The sequence below is a fragment of the Talpa occidentalis genome, unplaced genomic scaffold, assembly GCF_014898055.3.
Source record: "Talpa occidentalis isolate TD23 unplaced genomic scaffold, MPIMG_talOcc4v2.1 talOcc4.2, whole genome shotgun sequence".
NCBI lineage: Eukaryota > Metazoa > Chordata > Mammalia > Eulipotyphla > Talpidae > Talpa > Talpa occidentalis.
In genome coordinates, this window is record NW_023602073.1 from 92,956,041 (window position 1) to 92,966,178 (window position 10,138).

The 10,138-nt window shown below is 39.3% G+C and overlaps 1 long non-coding RNA gene across 1 annotated transcript in view; it reads right to left on the minus strand.

Moving 5' to 3' along the window:
* The window catches only part of LOC129146339 (uncharacterized), a 106,885-nt gene extending 98,730 nt beyond the window's left edge, over positions 1–8,155 (minus strand). Inside the window, exon 1 of the long non-coding RNA XR_008552907.1 lies at positions 7,989–8,155. This is a non-coding gene — a long non-coding RNA (uncharacterized LOC129146339). The remainder of the gene's footprint in view (positions 1–7,988) is intronic.
* Positions 8,156–10,138: the final 1,983 nt, after the last annotated feature.

The following is a 10,138-nucleotide window of genomic DNA, read 5'->3' on the forward strand; positions in this document are numbered from 1 at the left end:
AGTGTTTTCATTGCACTCTGTTTATAATGTAACTTTCATGACTCCTTAGCCTAATAACCACAGGAGCTATTGCAGGATTTCTTCCTTTTGTCAAGTCTCATGAAGGAAGCATCAGGCTCCAAAAAAGGGGAGAACTGTTTCCTTAAACATGAATCTCTACTTCCAACCACATTAGACCACCCTCGCCATACTGAAACCACATCAAATTTGCTTTTGAAAATACACCCTTTTCTCCAAGGAAAAGAAACAGAAATAGTCAAGTAGGAAAGGAAAAAAAAAAAGTTACTAGTCAGGATCAGTGAACAGTCGCCTAGAAATGGAACTGCAATATTATATGATAAACTTTTCTTTTGATTTAATTCAAGCAGGCCTGAACTTCAGGCTAGAGAGTGAAGGGTCTGGCATTCTTTATTACTAGCAAACTTGTGAATGGTGCCCGCTCAAGAAGCTCAAATTTGTCTCTCTTTTCATTCTGTAATGAAAGCCAACACCTTTGTGGGAAAGGAAATCAGTAGTTAATTGAAAGCTCATCTTAAGGATGAATTTTGTTTCAAGTTTGTTACAAATCTTAGTGTGTTTCAGATTGACCTTAAAATTTATCATCTCACAGAGTTCTGTGGAGGAAATGAGATGGGTAAGTGAATAGTCCTTGATATGAAACCCAAATCCCTCATAAGAAGAGAAATCCGACTCATTGATGTAATAACCACAGTTTGATGCTAAGCATCAGATTTCCAGGAACTCTGTTCATAATGAATTAGTTATGGCTGGCTAATATCGGGGTAAGACCTGAGGGGTGTGGGGGGAGGGGGAAGGAGAATGAAAAAATTCACCAGAAACAGAATGGAGAATAGAAAAGGCAGATTTCTTGAAATACACTGCTGAGAGGAGCAAAAGGCAAGAAGGAAGAGGTCCTCTACCCCTAGGAAGGATTTGGGGCTCTCCTCTGTAACTTGTTTTTGGGGGCTTTTCATGACTGGGGATGTCATTAGGTCTCTCTGCTGGTCATTATCAGCTATGATTATCAGTGGGCCTTCTACACAGGAGGTGTCCTGTGGTTCTGTTTGCCCTGTTTCTGCATTTCCCAGAATTCTCCACAGCCCTCTCTTTGTCATGTGGGTCTAGGGGCAGGTTCCCATGGCAACTCTATGGTTTCCTTTCCTTATCTTTTGTGTCTCCCAGCATTGTTCAGCTGAGCAAAGTGCAGAAACCAAGTTTTAATTTTACTAAATGATACCCTGATATTAGTTATTGTCTAGGGAGGAAAAATAAATAACCTATAGATGCATATCCAGAATACCAAACAATTAATTGAAGTAAAATATCTTCCCACTCTGGGCCTCCTTAATGGTGCAAGGGGTTAAGCACAGCGCTGTGAAGCTGTCCGCAGCCTCTGCAACACAAGTTTGATCCCCAGCCAGCCAGGGAGCTACCCACATGGCGCAGCAGACCTCTCCTGTCTCGCCCTCTGTTCCCCTCAGCAGTGTATTTCAGTCAGTCTGCTTGTTCTGTTTCCCACTCTGTCTCTGGTGAATCCTCTCACCCACCCCCACCCCACACCTCTGGCCTTTACCCCAGTACCTGTATGCATAAATAAATAAATCCTTTCTTTAAAAAAAAAATCTTCCCACCCTGATACTAGATAAACACCAAAATGTTCTAATAACTGCAGGAAATAATGAACCAATTTCAGAAATTATTATAAAAATTTTATTCTTGCATGTATAGTAGCAATGCACACTGGACACCTACAATAGGCAGAATATTATCCTAGAGAATGCCGCATTTCAAGAGAAATAGGATATGAAGCCTTGCTTGGTAATTAGATAATAGAATTACATAAACCTAAAAATAAACTTGAAAGTTGTTTTTAAAACCCTCAGTAATTCTAACCTATTGGAAATAAGCACTTGCTCAATACAATACAATTTCTGTTATAGGCTACACATAAACAAATACAGTTTTAAAGCTAATTCCATGGTGGCTGCATTGGGTTACATGTTTAATAGACATTCTGCACCCAACAACAGATTTGAGTAGTTTGTAATGTAGCCAAATTATCTGCCTGCTGGCTTTCATTTACATGATATTTTTTAAAATTTTTATTTATTATTATTATTATTTTAATTATATATACGTATTTTTACATCATTTTTCATTTTGCACAATGTATGCATTTTCATCTTGGTTATAGTCCCCATACAATTCCCACCCCCTCTTGTTTTGATCCTACCCTTCTCTCCCCCCCCACCCCCGTAGTTTGCCTCTGGCCCAGAGTTGCTTATTGATATTGATTTTTACTTTAATATAATTAGTATTTTTCCTGGTCCCTTATTTAGGTTTTCTAAATTCCTGCTATGAGTGAGCCCATCTGGTATTTTTCTTTTTTTCTCTGGCTTATTTCGTTGAGCATGATCCCTTCCAGCTCCATCTATGTTGCTGCAAATTGCATGAGTTTATCTTTTTTATTGCTGAGTAATATTCCATTGTGTATATGTACCACATCTTCTTGATCCAGTCATCTATAATCATGTGTGTGTATATGAAGAGACTTCCAGAAGTGGTAGGAAAGCAGCTTTCTTCAGCAGGTAAATATTTCTATTTAATGATGTTGGTGCATTTTATTTTGCTAAAAACATTTTGTTTTTATTAACAGTTCAGAAGTAAATATAAGCTTGTTAATAATTACACTAAGTTAAAAACGACTGAAGTGCTATTCAATAAATTGCAATTTGCACAAAGATCACATGGGAAAATAATTTCCATAAGAGAAGCAAAAATAGCAGTTAACCTTTTTTTCTGTACTTATTCTGTATGTGCCAGTCACCAAGCTTTTATGCAGGCTGATCTCATTTCATTGAAACATCTTCAAGAAGGTATTCATTCTGCCCCCACTTTAAACAAGTAAAAACTAATAGAATGTGAGTGTTCAAACATGATGTTAGACTGCCAGCCCTCCAACCCAGAAAGACAAACTGGAATTGTATTGATTTGTCACTTTAAAACACAGCATCTTCCCATGTAAATAAAAAGTGAGTACCCATGAAAATGTCATTCTAACCTTTTTTGCTAGTACATATGAAAAGAATTTTATTTAAATAATAACACCATTACATCCTGTTCTACTTTATAATTTCCATACTATGGTCAACCTAGAAGCACATGTGCCTAGAAAGAGCAGCCTGGAAATGACATCATCACTGCCTGACATCATCACTGCTAAGTCTCTCAGACCCAGAAAGCCAGAAAGCCCCCCTTTCTAATTTCTCTGGTGTCCTTTTCTTCTGTCTATGCCCTGTCATCATTGTGTTAATGCCACTGCAGCTCCTGCCTGCACCATCCCTGCAGGATTTCTTGGCTTGCATGTTCAAACTTCCCATCGCTCACCTACTTATCTGCCTGTTCTAATTGTTACTTCTCTCTCCAAATCTTACTAGTCAAGCTTTGTAGAGCTAATCCACAGGGTTTTTGCTCACTTTCCACCCTCTGCTTTCTGGTTCCTGCCCACATCTTTGCTTTTTCTCGGCTCCCCTCTTCTCCCTCCCACCTGCAAATAGAAGTGTTCCCCATGGGTCACCCTAGAACACCACTTGCCCTGCTCTATGCATTCCCTGTCCTAGTTCATCCACCTCTACCAGAAACACCAAAATCTCTATCTCAACTCCAACCTCTTCCTTTGAGCTCCCAATTCCCATCTAACCTCCATGAGCCACTTCCTTCCAGATGCCTCAGAAGTGACTCACATTCATGATTGAGTTCCACTCAATCGCTCCTGCTCTTGCTTCTATGTTCCCCCATTTCAGGTTATGGCTCATTATAACAAGTCCAAACCACTTACATCACCCTTGACCTCCAGTCACTAATCTCAGCAGATTGTTCATGAATCTATCTCCACTTCTCTAAACCCATTACTCTAAGTGGATGCCAGCAGCAACCCTCACATGGACCATTAAAATAGCCTCCGAATGTCTCTCCTTGACTTCAATCCTTCCCTAGAACTCCATCTTCTATGCTGCTCTTGGATTTTTGGATTGAACTGTTTCACATAAAGCCTACTTATGTAAACTCCTTGCCTAAAATCTTCTGATGCCCCATGACCTGCCCAGTGTCAACAACACAGCCCCATCGCTTCCCATCATACACATTACATTTCCACAGAACCAAATACCTATAAGCTCTCCCTGTTCACTAATGTTTTTATTGCTTTGTGTTTTTCCTCCTACATGGAATACCCTCCCCATTCTTTGTGTAGTACACTCCGATGAGATTGTCAGTAACATCAGGAGAAATTTCCTGAAGGAGGAGAAAGACATATTTCTAAACAAAGAAGGCTGAACTGGAATACCATACACAAAGTCCTGGACACCAGCCCATGTCAGCCCAAACAAATCTCCCCTGAATAGTTATGGTTTCAGCTAACTCTTTGCATAGTCTTGCTCTGAAAATTATCTTTTAATGTGCCCATTTGATTGTTATGTTTCTCAAGTCCTTGGAGACAAACCATGTTTTGGGCCACTTCATATTTCACTGTACACCCAGAACATCATTTTACACAGGACACATGCCCATTAATTGGCTAGATGTAACTTGACAACACTATTGACAGGAGTATTCTGAAACAAGTTTTTTTTGAAAGATTATTTATGCGTACAAGTACCGCAGTGCAGGCCAAGGTGTGGAGGGTGAGAGGATTCACCAGTGACAGAGTAGGGAACAGAACAGGCAGACTGACTGAAATACACTGCTAAGGGAAGCAGTGGGCAAGCCAGGAGAGGTCTGCTGAGCCATGTGGGTATCTCCCTAGCCAGGGATCAAACTCGTGCTACAGTGGCTGAGGACAGCTTCATAGGTTGCATCTTAATCCCTCGCATCACTAGGGAGGCCCCTGAAACAAGTTTTTTTTTTTTTAACCTATCCTCTGTTCATTAGAAGTTGGTCAATGTACTGACTATGATATCAGTTCGATATCATCTTTATGAGAAAAAAAATGTGTATTTGGATATGCATAGAAGACAAGATTTAATGGTAAGACTTCACTCCCTGACCTGACTGACCACATACATTAACACATTTTATCTGTTCAACAGTTTTCTGAAGTAGGATTATTGTTGTCATCTCACAGGTGAGAATGCTGAGGCACATTGAGGTACTGTAGCCACTCATGAAGAGAAAGGCTTGGATATGGGAAGAGGCAGCCTGGCTCCAGAGCTGTCTCTCCAGTGTTGCAGGGGCCTGCCGACAGACAGGACACAGGAAGATGTCTAAATACTTCATTATTACTGACAGTTCTGATCCTAAAGCCAATCTTACCCTACCCTCAAAAACATGCCATCATCTCAAATACAAAAATGAAAAATATGTAACAATTGATATTATCACACTCAAATGTAGTTTCTGCTGAAGAATCTGATTGACCATAGTTAATGGTAACATTAATAAATTAAGAGGGAAAAAAATTGGACCCTTTCAGTAGATGGTAGGAATAGCCTCCATTGCAGTGCGATTAAAAGCTAACATTGGGGTCTCCCCCGGTGGTGCAGCGTTTGAGCGCTGGGCTGCGCAGCAGTTGAGAGCTGGGCTGCGAAGCTGCCCACAGCCACTGCAGCACCGGTTCAATCCCCAGCCACCAGCGAGGGTCCCACATGGCGTGCAGACCTCTCCTGATGCCCGCTGCTCCCCTCAGCAGTGTATTTAGTCGGTCTGCCTGTTCTGCTCCCTGCTCTGGCTCTGGTGAATTCTCTCACCCTCCCACACTTCTGACTGTACCCAGTGCTTGTATAAATAAATAAATAATTTTTTTAAAAAAAGCTACGTAACATTGAATGCTACAAACATTAGAAATAAAACGTCAGCTTATAAGTGTAGTGGACGCATGTGTAGAATAATGACTTGAAGAATTAGTCAAGCATGGCCTCCATTTCCCACACATCCTTGTTCTCCAGAGTCCCTGCCACCAGTTCAGGCAGCTGGGATGCTCTAGCCTCATGCCTTCAGAGTTGAGTTGTCACTACAGAGTTGCAGATAATTACTGCTTGTGTTGTTTTTGTTGTTAATATTTCACACCTGCAAAGTGTGCATATATTAAATATATGTAAACCATAAGTTCATAATAAAATAAACTCCAACATCCAGTGGTCCAAGCTCAGTTTTGAATCATTGGGAAAAGCAATGGCTTTGTAAGGAAGGGTTCTGAGCTGCAAAATTCTGAATTATTTGCATTGTTTGAGTCCTGATTTAAACAGTAAGCAGAAGCAAGTAATAATGTTTCTAGTGAGTCTGTTGGCTCAGACACAATAAAGATCCAAGGGGACTGGGGAAGAGTTGGGAGGGGCAGCAAGAGTTAGTTAAACATCCATGACAATTTCTTAGAATCCTTGAGTGGGTTCCGCCCATGCCCTTGGCTCCAATGGATGGAGTTAGAGAATGCCTAGTTTGGAAGGCCAAAGTTCCTGCCAGAAGCCTAGGGAAAGAAGCAAAAAGAAAATTTTGAATGGACTGTTTTAAACTAAAGTGATTGATTATATTTGGCTGGTATTTTTGAAGATTTCATTTTCTGCAAAAATGGAAAGCAAAATAATAAATTTCAACTATATAAAAATAAAGACCATTATTTTTTGTACACCTGAGAATGTGATTTCGACATTTGCATTTATAACATACTTTGGTAAACAAAAATTTTTTTTTGAGCTTTATTCTAGAGACACAAACCACTAGGGAATGGTACATCAAGTGGCATGTTTAACAGATTGGGCAAATGGAGCAAATCAAAGTATCTCCATTTTTTGTTAATAGAAAGCATTCGTCTGGAAAAGAAACTAAGTGATTGACTTGCTAACCAACACCTGAGCACTGTGGAGATGGGAAGTTAGAATTATTTACTCATTATCTCTCTTTCACCAATAAACTAAGATATTTTGAAGTGCTTTCCAATCCTGGGATTCTATAACTGCTCTCCTCTGCTCAAGCATTTCAAATAGATTCTCTGAGACCACTCAGTGGCATTTATTCCTCACAGTTAACACAGGAAAGAAATGAAATCCTCCTCTTTTTCAAACATCGTGGGCTTACTGCCATCCCTTTCAAATCAACATTATTCTTTCTACTTTTAAGATGACTTAAGATTTCAATTCTTATAAAACCATGGAAAACAAAGGCAAATAAAGTACAGACCCTAAACATTTCCAACCTCCACATCTATACAAAGTCCATGCTCACAATGTAAAACTTCAGACAATGAACAATCAACTCTTACATTATTTTGGCCTCTAGTATACGACTTGCCAGAGCCCTGGACTGTAGACCAATCTTTTTTAAAGAAGGAATTGACTGTATGATGTCATTACACGCTGTATTCATGTTTAAATGTATTGTTCTTACAGATGTCTAGAGCTCAGGCACCCATAGCTTCACTTTATAATCCATGTGTGACAAAGTAGAAAGAATTTGTGGGAAGATTAAAATCAGAAAAATTGGAGTTGAAATCTTAGGCAGTCTCTGACCTCGAAAAGTTTACACACCAGAAAGGATGACAGATATACACCACGAAATTTCAATACAGTGTTGTGAGTGCTTTGACAGGCATAAACACATGATGTTATGAGAGTACAAGCGGAGGTGTCGGGGGTGGAGGTGTGAAGAAATGACCCTTAGAGAGAGAATGCCTGAGCCAAGTCTTAAAAGAGAAGTAGGAGCCTGCCAGGCAAAGAAAAGTGCTTATTAACTGCTGAACAAGGAAGATCAGTTACACCATCGACATGGCTACACAAGGAAAGCACACATCATCAATCGCAGTGAAACAGGCATGAGAATCAATCCTGAAGAAGCGTGTCTCTGGTGCTTTTGATGAAAAGTGTAGTAGAGATCTCAGGGGGAAAGATGAAAGATCAGAGACCTATAGGTATAAGAACCTTGTCTCTCCACACCATCCATCGACTCAAACTATTTTTATTGGACAGAACTGAAAGAAACATTGTTGGCAAATAAAATACCTACCAGAGCATTCTGGAGTGCTTCATGTTGAATACATGCTCGAACTTTGACCTGCAGAGCACAAATCCATATTTGAGTGGTTAAGGGGCCATATAAGATGAGCGCTTGTTATGAATGAAACTTTGGAGATTACATCAGCTACACTAACCCAGAACAGCTGACAACCATTGCCGATATCATGCATTCAGCAATCAGCAACATCTTTGGTACAGATGTCAGGGAAACCATTGTGCCAATTATGCTGTAATGATGAGAGTAGAGAGCCTGACTGGGGAATTCTCATTTCATGTCTTCTTTGGAAAAGCATCTCTTAAAAGAGGGCAATATACAATATATAATGTGCATCCTGTCACTCTTTTTGGCCTGAGCTGTGCTCCTTGTGACTCTGTGGATCACCGAACTTTCTGATCTTAGAGTTGGGATGGTACAAGCTAAAGGATTTTGGCACACACAAAACCCACTACATTCTTGAGTGCTCAAGACTTTACAATGTTCTAAGCTACATCTGAGCAAACCTGTTTCTTACTAATACTATCAGCCCTTTTAAATAGTTTCTCTACAAAGGATACAGGAAGAAAAATATTATTTAGTAAGGCTCAGTTCATTAGAGCCCATCATTCTTTCTGCATTCCAAAATTAAATTAGTTACATTTAATTGAAATTAATGAGTAGAAGAAAATCTTTTATAGGAAAATAAGCAATGCAAGCCTCAGTGTCAGTGTGGATGTTAAGTCTTTAGCTCATATCTTCTATAATAGCAATACTCTGCAACTAATTCTTATTTTTTTCAAAACATATTCACTGAGCATCTATTGTATGCTAATAACTAATCCCAATGAGAATCAATGTTCAGAAATGTGAGCCTTGGACACAACATTCTTAATCATTAGAAAAAGGTTAAATTACACTTACTCTCTTGAACTGACTAAGATTAGGAAAATGTTCCAATAGATTTTCTCAATAAGGTAGGAAAAAAAATGGACTTCATTAATAAGATCATTCCCTCACAACTCTCTCCTCCTCACTGTGCCATTTGCTAACCCTTACAGGAATTTCAGGAGGGTACTTTTTATTTTTTATTTATAACTATGGATCAAGGGACAATAGACTAACCAAAAGGTTTTAGCTGCTGGCCGAAGTTAATGAATACAAGACACAGATGAATGGAGAAGGAATTCTTACAAGACAGGTCTTCAGATCATGAAGGTGATACACCTTCAAGCACAGTGTGAATTTAGACCCCAAGCACACTATTGCTTCCAGAAACTCCCTCCAATAGAAAATTTTATAGGCATTTTAGAGTCTCATGGGTGAGTCCCTGAAAATATCACAGTTGGTCAAAAAACATATGTGTTTCAACTCTTTCTAACTTGCTTTGGTGTTAGCTTATAAAAACTCATAGGTGTATATTGGACTCATTAAACAGAGGGACTCATAAGCACCAGCTCGATCAGGGCAGAGTGCTGACAGGCATTATACATTATGCAAGCTTCCCCACATCATTCTGCCAACGTACTTCCATTTTAATCCAAAACATTCCCAGCTTGTCAAATACTAGGCCTCCCTGGAACATATAAAACCAATCATGCCACCTCACACAGAGGTTCTCTGATGTGGACAAATTTCCACTGGAGACTGTAGGGAACCCATGACCACATTTTCACATGTTACTTCAAATCAATCCAAAATCCTCTCTTCAGAGCTGGTACAACAGTAACTCAGGGAAAGTAGATAGAAGAAGTTGGAGCCCAAGGCATACTGACTTGGCAGTTTTCAAAGATTTATTCATCATTAAATAAAGCCAATGAATATTCATAACTCAGCCATAGACATTTCATCTAAGAACTCACTGTGGGTGAAGATATATATATATAATTTCTCCCAGGACTGTCAAGATCATATTGACACTGAATATAGAAAAAAAAAAAAAAAAAAACAACTTCAAATCTCCAAATTTTCTAAACAGGCAACAGAGAGAGCTCATATAAAATACTTCACAATTTCATGTTGACAAATTGGCATGTCAAGACAATTAGCCTTTTTGCAGAAAGATGGTGTACAGATGCTTGGAAGAATCATGAGTCTGATTGTTCTACAAAAGTCAATAAGGCTGAGTCTCTAACAGAGCTAACATGTCAGAGAAGGAAAA